This window comes from Temnothorax americanus, unplaced genomic scaffold (assembly GCF_048541705.1).
Source record: "Temnothorax americanus isolate GAGA-0224 unplaced genomic scaffold, ASM4854170v1 Scaffold31, whole genome shotgun sequence".
In the NCBI taxonomy this organism is placed as follows: domain Eukaryota; kingdom Metazoa; phylum Arthropoda; class Insecta; order Hymenoptera; family Formicidae; genus Temnothorax; species Temnothorax americanus.
The window spans coordinates 501,404-521,236 of NW_027509453.1; the positions used below are offsets into that span (position 1 = coordinate 501,404).

Here is a 19,833-nt window from a genome sequence, read left to right on the forward strand (position 1 = left end):
CGGCCAACGCCAACACGCGTGGATACAAATGGCAGGCATCGGCCGTCGTTGCGGACCATTGCGCGCCCCGCGTTTCGTTTCGGGCTGGCGCGGATTTTGCAAATTTTCCGCCCGTTTCGCGGCGGCTGTCTATAAAGCGCGGAAGCGTTTCGTTTTTGATACTACAAAACGAGCCGGCAACGAGCGAGATGCTGGACATTCCCGGAATTCCCGGTTTTATCGCGGATTAAAAGGGCGGTCGGAAAATGAAGCCCGTGGAATTTTCATGAACAATGATCTCTCTCGATGGCGGCGTGCACCGGCCCGGCCGGGGCCGTTATCGAATAAGCGCCAACCAAATTTCGAGCAGCGGGTAGCGTTTTAGATATTTTTCTCTTCGTCACTTTCCCGTTAAAGACACACACCGCGTGTTTCGGAGGAAACGTGATGTCGTTCGCCTGATGATGACATTGCAGCGAATTTACGCGATCGGGTCAACGTCACCGTGGCGAATTAAGCGAGTAACGTGTGGAAGTAACGAAAGATGCATGAAATACCCCATGGTCGTATCTCCACGTCGTATCTACTAGGCGCACGCGCGCGCGCGCGCGCGAATTACCGTTATTTATCGGGTTATTACGCCGAATGTCGTCCGCGAGACGGAAATAAACACGGGCGCATTTAAGCGATCGTAAAGGGCCGCGCACCATCCCATCCGCCCCGTCCCATTTCTTTACTAGCCCTTCTAGCCCGGATAACGAGGATTACTTTGCGCGCGGGGCTATTGCTCGCGCGACGATAAAAATTCCGTCACAGGCACAGGGCATAAACAAGCGGCCTGTATATCGGAACAAGCTGGTACCATCGAGGCCTGTGTGTACCGAGCACGCCTATGAATCCCGTCGTTTGCTCGCATAATTGCCGCGCGATTAATTCCGCAAACGACGAAACACGGCGTGTTCGACGATATCGGCACACAGGTATTTACGGCCCGATAAAAATGAAACACCGAAAGATCGCTCCGATCCTCCCATTTTCACCGAGGCAAATGGAGGTCTCACAGGCGCGCTTTAATTGCCACGTGGTGTGCAATCTACGTCTTAATTAATCAAGCCGTGGTTAACGATGTTTTTTCATAAGTCGTGTGTGCGGGATAAAATTAATGGGGAAAGTTCCCCCTCGTAAAGCTCGTGAAAAATGCAGCCTGCCGTAGTTGAAACAATATTTTCCATTTAGAATTACAATTTTTCTACTTTAATGACCGTAAAGCGGTACATATACGGCATGGCCACAAATTCGCGCGCAATATATCTGTTTCGTTTTCAGGAAAAAGTACAAACGGGTATAGTTTAAAAAACAACGTATCGTATATAACGGTATATATTCTCATTGTGCATTTCGCATACAGGTACCACGAGAGGTATCAGATTTTCATTAATTAATAATTATTAATTAATAGTCATTAATTATTAATATTTTTGCATCGCGTTTTTTTATTTCTTCTCAAAAAATTAATATTCCTCTCTTAAATGTGTATAATAACAATGCAGTCCAAATCAAGTGATATTGCAATTTTTGCATCGAGGGATGAGAGAACACCTCCTCCTCCCTATCCCGTATACCTGTCCCGAGAATATCTAATTTTCCGGAAAGTTAGAAAAATTGATACAGGTCGCTCGTAAAAATTCCACGACTCGCCGCATTCTCCGTCGTCCGTAGGTGCGCACCGGCGTTGACCGTAATGTAACGTTCCTTCGCTAGCGTTCAGCTCCGTTCCGTCGCAATACGGAGTCGGAACAGCCGAGAGAAGTGTAATGCCGTTGTCGTTGTCGTCGGAAAGAAAGTCGTACGTAAATAAAGAACATCTCGCCTTGTTTCCCTGAATTACGACGCGCGTAATTACGACCGTCGCGCAGCGAGAAAAGATTAATGAGGCCGAGGTAAAATGAGAGCCGAGCGTTAACAAAGGCTACTCCACCTGGGCGCTGGTATAGCCGATAACGCGATGTGCTTTTATTTGGCGTCGAATCGGGATCTGAGGTGTCCGTGTGTGTTTCAGAAAAATACGCGATTTATCGTGCACGAAAGCGCCGCGTTTCGGGCGGACTGCTTCGCCAATCCCAATTTTTCCGGCGACCTTTTAATTAAGCGACCCAAATCCAGGCCATTATTTCTAAAGCTGCAGTAAACTTTTCGCGCTCGGCTGATCGCTTTGACATCGCGTTACAAAAGAAAAAAATATATATATGGGCGGCGTGTGTGTAACCGTATTGCCTCAACTGCGTGGTCACAATATGAACCATTTCGGCGTCGGCCTTGTGCTCTGTCGCTTTTATTGCTCGCGAAGATTGCGCTATTAATTCCAAACAAAAACGTAAAAAATCATAATAGGAAGTGTCATAAAATATAGAAAGTATTATAACCGTTAGATAAGCGGAAAAATTGAAAAAGTTAATTAAAAGAGCCATTCTTTATTTTGGAATGACTCAAAGAATATGAAAATTTTGATATAAAGTATTTTGTAATAATTATTTCTAACAGGAAATTTTTATTGTAGGATCAAATAAATAAATAATATACTCTTCACGTTTAGAAAAAAAGGTATGTGTTTATATTTTTATTAACTCTTTCGACATTTAACGTTATCATTAAAACTTTATCATAAATACGCATTCACCTGACTGCTGTAAAAAATTTGACAATAAACCAGGCATGTACCAAGGGAGGGAGAGGGAGAAGGGGGTGGGAGAGAGGGGGAGAGAGAGGGAGGAAAAGAGGGAGGGAGGGAGGGAGGGAGAGAGAGAGAGAGAGAGAGAGAGAGAGAGAGAGAGAGAGAGAGAGAGAGAGAGAGAGAGAGAGAGAGAGAGAGAGAGAAGCGGGCGGATAACACAGTTTGATCAAGCCTGTTTTGTCGTCGCGTCTCGAGGCGTCGGAAAATTAACTAACCGCATCAATATCGCTCTGTCAGTTCAAAAAATGAAAAAAATAGGAGAAAGAAAACGACGAATTGTCGACGATTACTTGCGATTTCGTGGTCCTCGGGCTCGCGCGGATAGTTTCACGACGAGTTAATACATTTTCGGGTCCGGGACCGCCGTAAATTTAACGCGTGCGAGAGCCTGCACCACGCAGCGGCGATAAATTGGCGAACGTTAACACCCCCCGTCGACGAAACAGCTGGTACGCGAATTTTTCTCCTACGCCACGCAATCAGCGCGCGGATCGTACGGTACGCGTACGGCCGGGGATCGTTCTTTTTTTCGCTCCTCTCTTTTTCTCGCCGTTCGCCGCTGTCACCGCGGAAAACGCGAATTGTCGCGGAGAAACCGCGCGAAATGTATTGTACATCTACGTGGAACGAGACGGATGGGAAATGCGATTAGGAAAATTTGCGTTCCGCTTGCTAAATGCCAGACACATCCAATAGTTTTTTCCTTTGCTCGGATAAATCCTTATATACATATATACACGTATGTTCGTCAAAATATTCAGGTGAAGTAAATCGCAAGTTAAGGCTTTTTCGGACGACGTTCGAGGTGTTAACACCCGCGGGAGTCATTCGCAGACGAACAACAGCGATTTCTTTAGCGGACACGCAGGCCGGGGTCGTCGACCGAATGATCGTCGACACCAGCAATACAACGAGAGCGATCTCTGGGCGACAATCAACTCCAGGATGGAGACACTCGTGACGTCGCACCCGCGTGAGGGAAGTTAAAGCGGCGGATGTTGAAGAGACCGATTATGGCGAAAGAGCACCAGCCGGCCGTTAAAGCGACCTGCACACTAGTATCGCCGAATAATTTTCTCCGTCCACGTGTGCGATCGCCGGAAATCTGAAACATCAGTGTGAACGGCGACTTCGGGGCATCTATAGACATTCTCAACCGAGTACACGATCTTCGAATCGACCCTAGAAGCGTTTCGTTGCCAGAAATTTGCATAACAATCGATGCGACGGCGGTGCTCGCGTAAAGCTCGTGAGTTCGAGATGATTAATTTATTATATCACACGGCGACCGTATCGTCGGGAAAAACTGCGAAGAGAAGAGTTGCGAATCTATTATCTGAAAAGTGTCACGATTGATTCCAAACGATAAATTTCAAACGGTAAATTCCAAACGGTATAGAATATTTTAGTTATGCAATAATGGAAAAAGTAGCTGAATGATTTTATATACAATGAAAGCTCCGTGGAGCTTCCTTCGAAACTCTTCTCTTCACTTATTGTTAGAAATGTCGATATATCGCGAGGTATATTACGAGGTATATATTATCTTAAAAAAGATTTTAGTACGTGGAATTTGCCAGCGCGATGTCAATAGACAACGGACACGTCGCTCAAATATTGGGGCAGACCAATGAATATATCTTGACGAGGGGATAACCTGATACCCATACTGATCTCTGTATCTCATTGACGATACGCTGCGCAACTTGAATGTAAATATTATGTAGATTAATACTCGCGCTGCGCTCTATGGCGCAGCCGCAAAAAGGTTCGCATGTTGGAGCGCGGCTGCAAAATATTTTGAACTTTGAGACGATGTGCGATTTCTACAAAGCTTAAAATTGTTTCGTATATTGCAATTTTAATAAACCTTTCCACTGTCGTGTCAGATTTAAAAAAAATATCGCGATTTTTATAAGCATCCGTGATATTTTTTTCCCATGTAATTTCTAACAACTTCGCTAAAATCGCTATTCACTTGAGCGTAAATAGTCAGAATAATTCGGTATTCCAAGTATGAATATTTTGCAGCAGCTTAACTCCGCTATTTGATACCGCGAAACACTTTTATAACATCGTAACTACTAATCACTTCGCCGTAATGACGCGCTTTCGTAGTGGCTCTCTCTAAAAATAGAATTTTAGATTTGCGCAACGGAATGTCCAAGCACCACAGACAAAGCCATTCGGTCTGCAGTTTCGTAAAGTTTCTAAAACGTTTTAAATCGTCATGAAGTTGCTCTTAACGTTATATATAGTTAAGCTGCTTCAGCGCACCTCCAAGTATTATTGTCTGCACTATATCGTTTACATAATTTCGTCGTCATTTGGCTTCTCGGAATTCTGCGTCGTGATATTACAGTCGACGCACGCGTAAGACGATAACTTGATAAGCACATACCTTCCCAAAATACAGTTGGGAGAAAGACTCTTGAGAGAGGCGATAAAAATGTATTTAACGATGTTTTAACATGAAGTGGCTAAGAGTGGAAATAATATCTAACGGTAGTGTTCAGAATTTCGAAATAATGGTGATAAGTGACACGTTCGTGTAACTCGGAACGATAAGAAAATTCCGTCACTGAATTACCGCGAGCGAGAAAAGAGAGAAAATTATGTCTAAGAGCGAGAACAGTCTTAGCATTGAAAAATTAATGTCTACGAGTTGAGATTGTTTTTGCGACAGTAATGGAGACACGATGTTAGTCTTCTATAATACGACTCTTCGTGTTGAATAAAACAGAACATAACTCGAGAGGAAACGATATCGCAGATAGAAGGGGGTTTGTCTAAGGCAGCTTCTAGAGTTCAGCGAATCCATTTAGTTTCTACCTTGAATACCCCGAACACCAAAGTTGGATTGGTTTGGCGTTACGAGCGGAGAAGTAGACGCGTCGGGAAACTGGAATTAAACGCGTCGATGCGATCCACGCTATTTAACACATTCACTCGTCTATCGATCTGACATAGTACATTGAAATAATTTTGGTGATCGGGGAGAAACTTGAAATTGCACTTTGCAAAGAATATTGATAAAAGTGAAACAACCTGTTTTTCCTACCGGCAACCACTCTGAAAAATTGAAAAACTTCTAAAGAATTTTATAACCGTTTCGCTGATGGCAATCAGCCGGCATATTAAACCGTGTAAAAATTGGAAAATTATAACGTAAGAAATGTGCGCGAGCGGCGGTGTAACAGCCGAGGCTCCGATAATAGCAGTCTGATTTCGTTGCACGCAATGTGGCTATAGGAAATAGGAACAGCACGTGTTGTTGAAGGCACGGCACGGCTTTCAGGTCACAGGGTAGAAGCAAGATTCTTGCGTGCCGCCAGACGTTTGGGATTAATAAAATATCGACCGAAACGTAAATCAGCGCTCGATTAAAGCCACTGCTTCGTTTGCGCCCATCGATAAAGTGAGCGCAGCTTTTCGTTTGACGCGGCCGACCGAAGGAAAGCTTGACGAGCGTGGAATAGATGAAAACTCCGTGAGAGCAAAAAGCGGAATTAGAGGCCGCCAGATTGTCGCGCGTGGAAACAAAGAAAAAACTGTATTTTAAACCGCAATATTTCAAGCGTTTTGCTCGAAACAAAATTTCCCGAAACGAAATCACGCTAAAATTAAATATATCTACAAATCGCAAACTCCTCTTCTAGAAATTATCGATACAAATGCATTAATCTGGAAAGGTATATCGAATTAATACCAGTCTCGATTTCCATTACTATATAGGTACTGAATTATCAGCCTCAATATAGATTTACACGAATAGATAGAATTCGGCACGAGAAAAGTCTTACATTCTGTTAGATTCCCCGAGACAAAACAAATCTGTGATTTCGACTCTCGAGGGACTCTCTTCATCCCTCCCTCGGCGAATCACAAACAATGTCGGTCATCCACCGGAAAATCTCATCCGATTATGGCGCGATCGCGTTCTTCTCATCGCCGCCGAATTCCGAGAACGCATTTCTGTCGTTCTCCGGCGGGAGAAGGATTGAAAATGAGAAGAAAGAAATAAGTGAAGTAAGATTCGAAAGGAGGTGGCGATAGCGAAGTACCATCCAATCTGACTAAAACGAGGTCCTTCGTCCGCGGAACGTTGTGTGAAATCTCATGGCTTTCCGTAGAAGACTGTTTTTTGAAAGAGTGGAGACGGATGGTTAACGCGGTTTTTTGGTTTGCTTCTTTTTTTCGCGTTTCCCTTTCTCTCTCTCTCTCTCTCTCTCTCTCTCTTTCTCTCCGCTTCTTGAAGAGAATCGGCGGGTACGTGAGCGAGCTCATTTCGTCACTGCCAGCTTGTGGTTCCTCTCGGAAATGGAAATTTCGTCGGGATATTATGGATCTCGTCCGGAAAATAGGGCGGACCATGAGGGTTAGACGTTAACTGAATATATTCGACCTAGAGAACATGACAGATAGATCACGAAGATCTTTGTAATAAGTCACGCTGCGAATTGAATGTACGTTATTAAATTTCGCCCGAATGTTATTAATCTCCGTACAGAAATAGAACGGATTGTGTGATGGCTAGGATATTAATTGAATACTCGATCGATATGATAGATCGCGAAGATTTCCATGACAAATTGTCCGCTGAAATGAACGGACGTTATTAAATCTCGGACGGAATAATGTGGACCTAGGCTCTCGGGATGGAAAAATAGACAGAACTGTAGATATTCGCCATATTTCGGACAATGGATATTCGAGATCTCCGCGGTAAACTGTGTAATACCGTGAAACGATAGATATTATTCGTCGGTTTATGCTGACGACGGGGAGCGGGTCGCATCTCGTTTCGCTCGATCGATACACGACATTTAGCCCTTGGAACGATTATCGCATCGCAGATTCCCAGACGTCGGAAATGGCCAGGATTTATCGCTCGAGTGTCCTACTGCGCGGTCCCTCTACGGTCACGAAAATTATTGCAATTAATTACGAGTTTCCCCGTGGCGTGTTATGCTCGAATATGATGTACGACGTGTCCCCAGAAGTCACCTGCTCCTCCCGGATCGTAAATGCTGAATGTTGGATTAAGGAAAAATACCGCGGCGACTATCGAATTGAATTCTGTAATATCCCGAGTGAAAAGGTGAAACCAGCATTCCACGTTACTTAGTATCGACATGCGCTTTAAAAGCCAATTTTCTCCGCGAAAGTATTTCTTTTTGTGAGGGATGGAGCAGCTTGTATCGTCTTCTTTGAACATGAATTTCCGTACCGCACACCGTCCGTTCTATCCCGCGGTCTTTGTGTCAGCGCAAAGGTGGAAACTGCTGGATGGAATGAATTATCACGAAACTTGGTGGATTATAAGAGCGTGAAAGCCGCCATTAAACGAAGAGAAACCCTGTGGCGGCGCGCGGCGTTACTACGGTATCGGATAATAATAATGTCTCTCTGAGGGCGGAAGACGAGGGTGGGAAAAACGGGTGTCGACCATTTCCCGGCTAGCTTCCTTCTCCTCTAACTCTGCTCCATCCCTCGCCATCCTATTATTTAGAAGAGAGAGAGATATATATTCTCTTTGAGTGTCGAAGTTAAGCCAAAACAAGGACAGATTTAACGAAGAGAGAACTTCAATTCGTATTAATGCTCAGATAATTAGGGACCCTTAAGGTCCAAAACTCCTTATTGAATTTTCTGACAAAAGCTTCCGCTTCCGGTACGGCGAGCGCCTCAGCGGGACGCGGGAAGATCGGTGCGGAGCTGTTGAGAACTTTATCGTGATTTTTTTTCTCTCATTCGTGCGATCTGCTTATCTCTTCTTAATCCTGTCGATAAAACTTTTAAGTGGGTACGAAAACTGTTTATCTTCAGTCCTGGTACTTTAATTGATTTTTAAAGAATCCGTTACCTCTTGATATACATTACAATTTCGAAAATAAAATCACACGTTAATAGATTTAAAATTATGTAAAAATGTAAATATAATAATAGATATCGCTAGCTGCGACGAAAAAAATATGTTGCACTTTCTACTCTTTTAGCTATATTTCTTTTACTTTTTCAAGATGCTGATGATTATATACACGTCAGACGCTCCGATAGTTCTGTGTGAAGATATTCTGAATCGAGAGGAGGAGAGAGGGAGAGATGGAGTTACCCGAATATAAAAGCCTAGAGAATCCGTTAGCCAGCAAACTCGAGCGTGTACCTTTCCATCAATCTCTGTCCGTGTCTCTGCAAAGAAGCCTTTAAAGCGCCACAAAAATCGCAGAGATAGAAAGACATCACGCCGAGTGAAAAGAATTTCCAGCACTCCGTCCATCCTTCGCGACTTCCTGAAAGGAACTTTTTAGTTCTCTTCTTCTAATTACGCGGTCAACCGGGAGCATAATTTCCTAAAGTTTCAGATGTATCCTTTTTACTTTCTTTTTATTTATCTCCCCTAAAATCCATTAACTTTTATATTTATCAATTAGTTTATTTTTATTAATTATTTTATGCGTTTGGTTGCGTCATATCTTTTCGAAGAGAAATTACGGCCGTCGTAAAAAAAGAAACCATCAGGAAAAGAAAATACAGAATTCGATCGAAACGAACATAATTTCTCTCTACAAACGTAATATACAAATAAAAACGAATACCGTAATTCCTATATGTCAGATCCGATCGATCGTGCATCCCCCAAGAGTTGCGGGAGCCACCTATATATATGCAATTTTCGATTGTTTTATTTCGAACTCGCGTGCACACACAATGCCGATCGCATAATGAGCAGAGGCGGGGATGCCGCGTATTCAAGGGGCGTGTCGGCGCAGTCAGCGGTGAAAACAGAAGAGTGATCCGGCAGTGACTCTCGACGCACAAACAGGGCTAACCACCCCTCCAAAAAGCCATTACTCACCGACCGTGTCCTGCTGTCAGGTACAATTTGTTCTACTCGCGAAAGCGAGAAGAACGACGCGCGCCTCATGCTGGCTGTGACAGATGAGCTCGGGCCACGTATGGACAAAAAAAAAAGAAGAAATCACCCCCACGATGACGCGCACGGTACTGAACAAGATTTCCGTGGACATATAAATCAAGCTATGTAAAAGTTAACGCGATTCATGCACACTTAACGATACGTAATAATTGTTTGTGCATGTCCTGTACTCCCGTGTCAAATGTTTTAAATAAATATTACTTTGATATCTCAGCGAAAGTTTAAATCAAGGATAAAAATATTGTTTGTAATATGTTTTGAACATTCCTTCTTGAGTGATATATTAAATATCTCGACAACGAATTCCGTGATAGATCGAGAGAAAGAGATGTATATGTAATCGGCTTAATTCCGATTAAATCTAATTCATTAATATTAAATACCACCCGCTGCACAGATATATATGTGTGCCAAACAAATCTGTGTTTGCACAATTTTCTCTTTGTAAACGTTAAAATAGAGAGAAACCATATCACGCGTAATAATCCCAGTTTACGTAATACGTTATATTTAACATAAAAAATAAATCGGATTACGTACGAGCATTAAATTGTAACAACAAGCTAATTAACAATAAGTATAAAAATATTGTGTACAATTTTAACCTCTTCGGGAGCCTAATATTAGGCTGCTGGAGTGGCGCCGTCTTTTTCGTAGTTCAACCCACTGACAAGGACAAAAATGTTCTAGCACTAAAACTAAAAAGATCGTCCAAAAAAGGGGCCGGCCCTGTAGAGGTTAAAATTATTTGAAAATGGTTTAGTGTATACCATCTACACTAATCTTCTGCTTTAGAAAAAACAAATTATAAATAAATAATATATGTATACACGTAAATTGTACCTTCACTTTAAAATAACTGTTGAGGATTGTATGAGGACGTCTGAGACACCCTTGTCAGAAGTCATAGAGAATGTCAGTATATTTTCGATTTACGCTGATTTCGATATGATCGCTCCGACGGACCGGAGACCCGTGCATGTAAATGATCGAGCACGAGGGCGGAGCGTGACGGCATGAACGTCGATCGAAGCAACCACTGCGCAGAGATCATGAATTAACGCACGCAAAAGAAACGGATATCTCGAAGCGGAAATCTTGAGACGCGAGTACTTACCGAACGGAGATCTCGATGCCATGCGCGAGAATCGTACGGAGATCTTGAGCGCGCCGTCGCGTAGACGCTCGATGCGTCGCTGAGAATAAGCCTTTGGACCCGCGAGGAGAGCTACTCCGTTCGCGCCCAGCTCGCTCCCAATATCACGGGAGGCCGGTTTTTGACGATTAACGTGAATCACGCCCGCGCACTTCGTGGTCAACGCAGACACGTTCTTACGCGAGAAATAGTCTCGTTGCCTATATCCGGCTCGGATAGGTCTGGATCAGAGGTCCGTCGATCTTGAACTGAGCTCGCCGGATCGTCGCACAACACGCAAAATTTCGAGTTTGGAAGCGACGCAGGTATGCGGAAGCGTGGCCCATTGTCGGGGACGCGCGTGTATATATGCGTGATCGACGTATATACGTACACGCTGTATAGTCGTACGAAAATATCTCAATATAACTTCAATTCCGGAGTAACGGCGAATCCAGAACAATAAAGAACATCTAATTGTAAGATTAAAATAAATCAACGTCGATGGTTTCAATTTCCTTTTAACATCGCTAAAATGTTTTAGCATATGAAACCGAGATCAGGCCACAAGTAATCTCGCGGGCAATGGCTTTAAAATATCGTGATAATTAAAAGCGTTCAGCGAGACTCCGTTTTCGCATTCATCTTAAAAAGCCTTAAATCGTCGAATCCATCAGACTCTTCAAGAGACGCGGTCGGTGTGCGTCGTCGTATGCAAAGTCCCGAACGTTGCCATTCCGCCGGGGTGTTAGTCTTCGAAGCCGGAGAGAAGAAGAAAATCAAGAGAGAGAGAGATGTCTCAAGTTTGACCCACTCCCGCGGAAACGAGGAGATAAAGACAACCCAACCTCGCAACGGGCCGGAATAAACGCTAAGAAAATAATCCCGCGGGTTCCAAACGAGATGGCGCCTCTCCCGCCTCCCGCCCCCTTCGGTCCCCTTCGCCTCTCCAAGGCTGCCGTGAAACCACCGTATTCATGAGAATACCGTGGAGAAGTACCGTCGCGCAGGTGGATATATACGCCGCATTCAATGCGCATAGCAAGCCCTTCCCGACTTACCCGTCCCCCACCCCTTTCCGGCCATTTTCTCTCTTTTATTTCTTTCAACGACGTCGCTCGTCGCGCGCGTTCCCTAAGCGCATTCGTGCTCGCGCGCATAAAGCGCGAGACGAAAAGTAATCTGATTTCAGCGGGTTCGCCGAAAAGCTGTCTTTCGCTCGTATGATTAATGCACTGAGAAGCTGGAGGCATCGATAAAATACCGGCTTGCGTCTACGGATAGAATCTGCACCTGACTTTCCAGTTTTACTCTCGTTCGATTAGCACGATTATAATACAAAAAAGAAAAAAAAATACTTAAATCTACAATCATTCTCATATTAGTGCGGTTACATGTTCAATTAATCGGCCCAACGTTACGTCGGTCGTGACGTTAACACGGAACACCCCGGATGTTAATTACGTCCAATCTTACTGATGGCAGCAAATTAGCGGTCTGCGGTGAACGACGCGGAAAATGCTAATGTGCATCGTGCTTTACTCGAGGGAATACTTTGATTTTGTCTTGTTACACGCGCGGTATTTAGCGAAGCGTTTCCCGTTAATGAGATGCGCCAACAATTGCTGACTGCAAAAATGTTTACCGAGCAAACAACTGGCCGCAACAGCGTCCCGATGGAATAGCCCCTCGAGAGATCAGAGCTGTACTTTGTACAATACAGTCAACTTCGTTGCGGCGGCCTGACATCGAAAGGTGTGTCAACATCGCTTTGATTCAGCTATGCTCGCCCATCGCTCTCATCTTGGTTGCCTCCTAGGCGACAGGAAATTTCAAATTGAGCGCTGTACACCCGATTTCCTCGATTAAACAAATTTCGACTGATAAATTCGAGATATATTAATAAATGTGTAAACAATGAGCTGACAAAAATGACAAAGGTGACAGAAAGATTTACAATAAGATAAATTTTACTGAAAGACAGGACAGTAAAAAAAATACTTAAGAGAAACTTTATAAATCAATTTAAGATAAAAAAATTTATGAAGTGTTTTTTTTTTAAATATGTTAAGACTTTAAAAAATAATATAACCTTCTAAATCTGATGGTGAATATAAATATATGTAAAAAACGCGAAAGTTCTTTAAAGTAGAGAAAGTGTGTTCCAATTTATATATATATACGTTTTACATTTACAACCCATTTACAACAAATACTCAAATGTCATCTGCACGTACATACGGCTTAATTAACTTTAGTTGAAATTCTGGATTAATACATGCGATTATTTTATTTACAGAACCCGCCGGTATATCGGTCGAAAATGTAAATGTTTGATAGTGACAGAACAACATCACGTAGAACTTTTAAATTTATCTCCAACAACCCTCGAGCAGTATGTCGTTTCGTTTAAACAAATTTAAAAAAAATTTTTTTTTTTAAGACGACAAAGCGATGATTCTGATAGCCGAAGTTTTACATTTTTCTGGCAAACGAGAAAGAGCTAAAAAAACAAGCGCTTTCCTTTTTTTAATAACTATTATATATATTCTGCCCTAGGGCTTTCCATCTTTAATTAAATCGCATGAGGTTACACCATACCGAAGGGAATTCCTGATGTTGATTTAACTAGACGCAATTAAGATATCTCAAGATTTACGGAAGAATAAAAGAAACTCCCACGGAGAATATCGATATTCTTCAGAAGCTCTATAGAGATTTGAATTCGCGGGACGGCGCGCGGCGGCAAAGAGAAACTCTCCCCTGATGACAGCTTTCGTTGAACATCCACACCAGCCAAGGAGGACAATGGTGCTCGTGCACGAAGATTTAATCGCGTCCGGAGGGAGAAGACGGGAAAAAGGCAGGAAGCCTGTAAGCAGCAATTTGTCCTGCTAGGGAATGAAGAAGCGATGAAAGGGCATTTAAAAGTTTGCGGACAAGCGCGAGCCGACTTCACGGTACGCTAAACAAAAGGGGGTTGTGGTTTACGACGATAAAGGCGTCGAACTTCCTTCCTTCCTTCCTTCGTAGGATGTAGTTCCCTTTTGTGGAGACACGTGAAAGGAGGATAATACCGGAAAGGAGAGAAGGAGCGAATGAGAACGAAGAAGTCACGAAAGTATAGAAAGAAATCGAGAAAGTTATCGGAGGGTCCAATATACTTAAACCGCCGCCGTTCGTTCCTTTTTCCGGGCCGCTCTCTCGCCGTGCTCGAACGCCTTTCTACACGACGTGGCTGACATCCAATAAGAAAACTCGACAACCCCCGTGAGAAAACACACGTCTCGCTTCGCTCGGATCGACAGAAGGGAAACGGAAACCGCCTCTCTCGTTACCGATTGCGAAAACAAACGTGTGCGGCCGAAGACACGCGGGCAAGAGAGTAGATCGATGCTTAATTACTGCGGAAATTCCTTCCAAAGTCCTTCCACGGAGGAACAGAAACCTTCGGCGTGTTCCAGACGAGAAATCCGTGTGGTTTACTCCGCCCTCCACCGTACCTATACGATTCCGACGGGCGAAACAATTTATTCGCGAGCGATTGCGAGATGGAATTGCACCTGATATACCTTGAGAAACAGTTTGCTTTAACGGCGAATTCCCGATCTCGATACCCGACATGTAAGACATCCGAAAAAGAGAGAAATGTTAGAGAGAAATGCCGCTCTCGTATAGATATTTTTCGAGAAGGGGTCTGTCGTTTAAACAATTAAAAGATTTTTCTACTCTTTCTACTTATCAATTTTTTGTAATTAGAGAGTCTTGTATTTGTGGTATTCATCCCCGCGCACATATATAGCACTTTGCCAAGTTTCGGGTTAGGTAAGATTCTTCTTGTCGATACGTCCGCGAGCGTACAGTAGTTCCCGCCGAGAACTTTATGTTGACGCGACCACTAGGGAACACGCTCGCACACAAAGCGCTTCCGCGTGGGATCGATGCGATGCGATGGGAGGAGCGGGGTGTGTGTGCGCGTGTGCGCGTGTGCGCGCGAGAGACCGCGAGCTCGCGCTTCAGATCGCACGAAACATCGTCGGTTTGACACGGTTCGATGCGATTTCACAGAGTGGCGCCTTGTGCACGCGCAACTTGCGCATTGTGCGGGTGCAACGGCGCGCCCCACGCCCCAGTGGTAGGTACACTGTATGCAGCCGCGGGGGTTACATCGAATCCGCGTTTCAGCGCGCCGGCTTATTATACTAGTTGCGGCACACGATAATGCAGCCAAACCCGCGCCGCGTCGCAGTCGCGAACGACGGAACGCCCCGTGCAAACCTCTCGAAAGCGAAGTAATTTCCAACTCTTAAACTGCGAAAGCACGTCCGATCGATTCCAATCTCCATCGCAAAAGACGACTTACATAATACCGTTGAAAAGCGGTCACGCGCGCCAAAAGCGGAGTCATTATACGCGCGATGACGCGAAGGAAAACGACTTCTTTTTTTTTCTTTTTTTTTTTTGCTACCGCACGGTAGCGAATCTTCAACTCTTCTGTGTCGCTCGCGCATTGCACGAGCGTGGGTTTTTCCCCCTTTTTTATAATTACGGGAACCGTGAAAAAGTTCACCGCTCTGACGGGTGAGAAGAAAGAAGCACAGAAAAAGAGAGAAAGAGATCTTGGCTATTATTATGTATCTCATTTTTAAATAGATATTTTCTCTTTTGGGCTATTCCGACTACGTAATTCTGGAGAAGAAAAAAGATAAAAGGATATACTGACACTTTAGCTAATGTTATCTCTGGATACACACGTGTAATACGCGCGCTTTGTTTTGTAGTAGCATTGCGAATAAAAATTTAATTATTTTAGCTTAATTCTCTCGCGGCTCATCGCGTATGTATTTCGGGACAGCGCGACAAGACAGTTAATTAAAGCAAAGATATAATTCTGTTATACTTTATTCCCTGATATTCTTCATCTATTTTCGATCATTAAATATTAATGTGGCGATTTGACGCGCCACAAATTTTCATTGTATTATAAATAGACCCAGTTGAAACTCATGAGTTCGCGAAGCCAATTCGCGATATAAAATTACGGTAACCGCCGCAATTGTGTTAGCTGCTCGGGAATAATTTCTCCTCAACGCGGTTTATGGTACACGAAATCGCTCGAAGCAATCCTCGCGCGCGCGCCCTGCTCTCTCGGATGAGGTCTTTTTCTACTTATTTATAACTAAATCTCGGCTTGATTATGCAATCTGCTTTGTGCAATCGGGGAACACTTCTGCCACGCACGCAAATGCATTACCCTTTCCACGGTTTCTGCAGCCGTATAAAGTTGCCGGTGAGATTTCGAGCGAGGAATTCGCTCGCGTCGTGAAAAATGCAAACGCGCGAAAGTGAAAGAAAAAAAAGGGAAAGAAAGGAAAGGCGGCGGGGGGAAAGGAACCGGAGCGGTACCTCCCTCGGGGGTAAGAGAAAAACCGGAGAAATAGTTTGAACTTCGAATTACCTGGCCGGATATACGCGCGAGGTTTGCTAGATTACGAGCATTCGTAAGCCGCGGCGCGCGCTACACTTTACGCGAAAGGTGCATGGAATTTCGAGGAAAGGCAAGCGGCAACTCTCTGTCGAATGGAATTCTCATTATTTACGAACTCGCCGGTTCATCTTCTCTCCGGGAAGTATATCAAAGTCGTATTTCTCCGGGAGTCAATACCGGCGTGGACGCAGCATTCATAAACTTCATAACTTGCTTTAATAAAGCGTATGCGCCGTATACGGTAGCCGAGACAGCTGTTGCGCGGATCAAATGAAAATTGAGAGACAAGAATAAAAAGTATATATCATTTCCGCATCGGGCTTTTACCCAGATGTTTCAACGTAACCATTTGTTACGAAAACTTTCGATTTATAGTCTACGGTCTCCGTTTCGTTTTGTTACGGCTTCGCCATTTCTACGTAAATAAACTATGCGAAAACGACAAATATACTCGTTAAATTCATTAATTAACTCGCCGTCATTCTCTAGTTTACTCGCTATCAAATTAGTTCGCCGCAATCAAATTAGCAATCGAAAACTTCGTTCAGGCACGCAATTACCGAGCTAGAAACCCGGGAATTTGCAATTCGCCTTTGTCTAATGGTAAGACTTTGTCGACGCTAACTATGTAGGTTATAAACAGCAATGCCTTCAAGTATACTTGGTGAGATGACTGGGACGGACTGCAAAGAACGCTGCAAAGCGCAATGGCAAGAAGGGTAGCCGTAAAAACTATGGAGCTGGAGTAACAAGCTATATAGGGAAGAAAATGAAAGAAGCGAGAGGAAGTCCCTTCGGGAGAACATCTGACTTAGACCCACTTTAATTCTCTCTCTTGTATGATTAATTTTCCTGTTCGCAACCGGTTATTTTATCATCAAGCAAAATTGTGATAGATTATGGAGCGCCAATTTTGTTCATGGTTTTCTCTCGTAAAAAAAAGGGTGCAAATTACAAACTTGCACATTGCTTCCTCATTATTACAGGAAGCTTATTTTATTTAATGCAATAAACTTAATGTATATGAGGAAGCTTTTATTTTATTTAATGTATAATTATTAGTATTTATTTGTTTTGGCTTCCTCATAGAGGAAGCTTTGTTAGCAAAGGGTTCTACTTGCACACTTAAAAACTATAAATAAGCCCGATATCTCAATATTTGCGGAAGTTAGAGCAAATTTACCGAAATTTCTATAACTCCAGAACTAATCAACCAAATCTTAACAAATCATATATGAAATATATATAAGGGGTAAAAAAGACTGAAAAATATAATAAAATTAGAAATAGATCGATATCTCCAAATTTGCGGAAATTAAAGCATAAACAAACATCTGCAAAAATTCAAAATTTTATTAAAAAAGAACCCCTTGATTATTAGCAATTTTTATTAATTATATTATATTCTTCAGTTTTTTCTACTCCTATTTCATATATAATTCGTTAAGATTTGGTTGATTAGTTCTGGAGTTATAGAATTTTCGGTTTTGGCACATACGCACACGCACACATATATACATACAGACATTTTTTTAAATTGCAATTTTTCGACATTTTAGAACTATCTAAACACATTCAGAAAAACAAAAAAAAATTTTTTTTACGAAAACAAAGCTTCCTCTATGAGGAAGCAAAATGTGACTAATGAATCCATTCATATAAAACGACCTTAATATCTATATTATTTACTACTTAAACTAGCTTCTTTATCTTTTTTTTATCACGAGATACGCTAACACTCTGAGTCATGAAAGTCATAAATAAAGATATCAAGAGGCGACAAATCGTAATAGCGCGTAATCAGTAAACAGAAATACCTATACTATTTTCATTTCATCACTCTTCATTACTCCGGAAAAAGTTCATGAAAAAAAAATGAAATAGATACAGAAGCTTTCTTTACAATGGACAGTCCAAAGGCGATGAGATTAAATTACATTCCAATCTCCGTCGAACATGAAGAACAATCGTATTCATTCGGGCCTGATTTCGTTTCAAGATACTTTAAATGCAACTTGCGCTTAGAAATTGATCTCGCGTTTTCGCAAGACAGACCGAGGTTGCTTGGCAAAAGCGACGTGCCGCGGCGTATGGATGGAAAGGAGGCGGATAATTTTCTCGGAGATGCGATGATTTGACTTGAAGAGAAGTGGGAGCCTGAAATGCGGAGAGGAAAATCTCTATCTCTCTCTCTCTCCCTCTCCCTCTCTCTCTCTCTCTCTCTCTCTCTCCTCCTCTCCCTCTCCCTCTCTCGTGCAATTATCCGAATACTGGGAACAGTCCGATGTTGAGAGAGGGAGGAAAGAGAGACAGAGAGTGTGGCACAGTTCCGTACACGTGCGAGAGCTCGTGCGAATCGTGACATATTACGCGTCGCGGTAGCTGCTTCCGTGAAACGACGCTCGACGAGGGCGACGGCGACAGCGGTGGCGGTGATGCCCCTCGTTATCCATATGCAATATGCATGGAAGAAAATATACGCATGCCGGTCTATAATTTAGCGGTAGCGGACGGAGGCTATACGTGAGATCTGTGCGTGTGCACAAGTGCACCTAATGTTGACGGAGACGGAGAGCGCGCGCATCGGCAGAAACCGGCGCGCTCGGTGAGTTTGTTGTGTGCTTGTCCTTCTCTTGGTCAACATCTCATATCGTCTTTCGCGGCCGCGGCCATTGAGATGTACTGAGGTACGTACATAGATAATTGATAGAAGCCAGTGGAAGACATTTTGAATAATATTAACTTCGTGAATTATTATAAAATTATAGTTAATTAATAAATTTTAGCGACTACGGATTTTGTCACAGAATTTATGAACATATTTCATTTTGATCTCTATGTATAAAATTATGCACAAAATTTACCAGAAGGGAACGAATATTGCAAGTGAACCGTATATTTTCGATAAAATCAGATTCACCGTAGACAAAGAACGAATCAATTGCGAAGTTTTACGTCCAATTTGACCGTTGACGTCCGCAAATTGAAAACGAATTCCACAGAACTGCCACTCTTTGTGTTTCGCTATGACGTTGCGGGGAAATAGAGAAAAATATCGCTTTTGTTCGAACGATATCGGAAATGGAATAAAAAAAAAAAGGATCACAAGTCTGCCCGCGCGGAAGGCATACGAAAAATGTGGCAGAAAAAATTGCGACAACGCATGCTTTTGTCGACTGTGAAGCTTGCCTCAATATAGAATTCCCAGAAAACTATCCCATACATATATAGTTGTCATGCGCGATTCCGGTACCATCTGTGGAAAATTTAGGATTTACGCGACAATTTTATTCGTCGCTTTTAACAAATATTTAGCGTCACGGCGCTCTTTGCAGCAAATCGGCCGGCATGTCCGACGTCGAAAGTTGCCGCGCGTAACAACGCAAAAGCCATTTTTTTATCCGAAAATTTCGCGGATGAATCGGCGCGTAGTGTCGTAAAAAATGCCACGCCGGTCGCGCGACGATAATATATTCGCGACGCGCCTTCTACATCGTCCGATCCGTTCGTTACGCTGTAGCGCAGATAAAAGTTATGCAGGGGCCCGGAAATTAGAATTC

General features: G+C 43.1%; 1 protein-coding gene across 2 annotated transcripts in view; it reads right to left on the minus strand.

Annotated features, from left to right (window-relative positions):
- Nucleotides 1-19,833, minus strand: part of LOC143901014 (CD151 antigen) — a 119,029-nt gene that overhangs the window by 69,424 nt on the left and 29,772 nt on the right. The window contains exon 1 of one of the 2 annotated variants that reach the window (XM_077412891.1): nucleotides 10,494-10,738. The exons of the other annotated variant lie outside the window; for it this stretch is intronic. The gene's annotated coding sequence lies outside the window, so the exon portion shown is untranslated. Of the gene's footprint in view, nucleotides 1-10,493; nucleotides 10,739-19,833 lie in introns of those variants that run through there. 2 annotated transcript variants of the gene reach the window in all.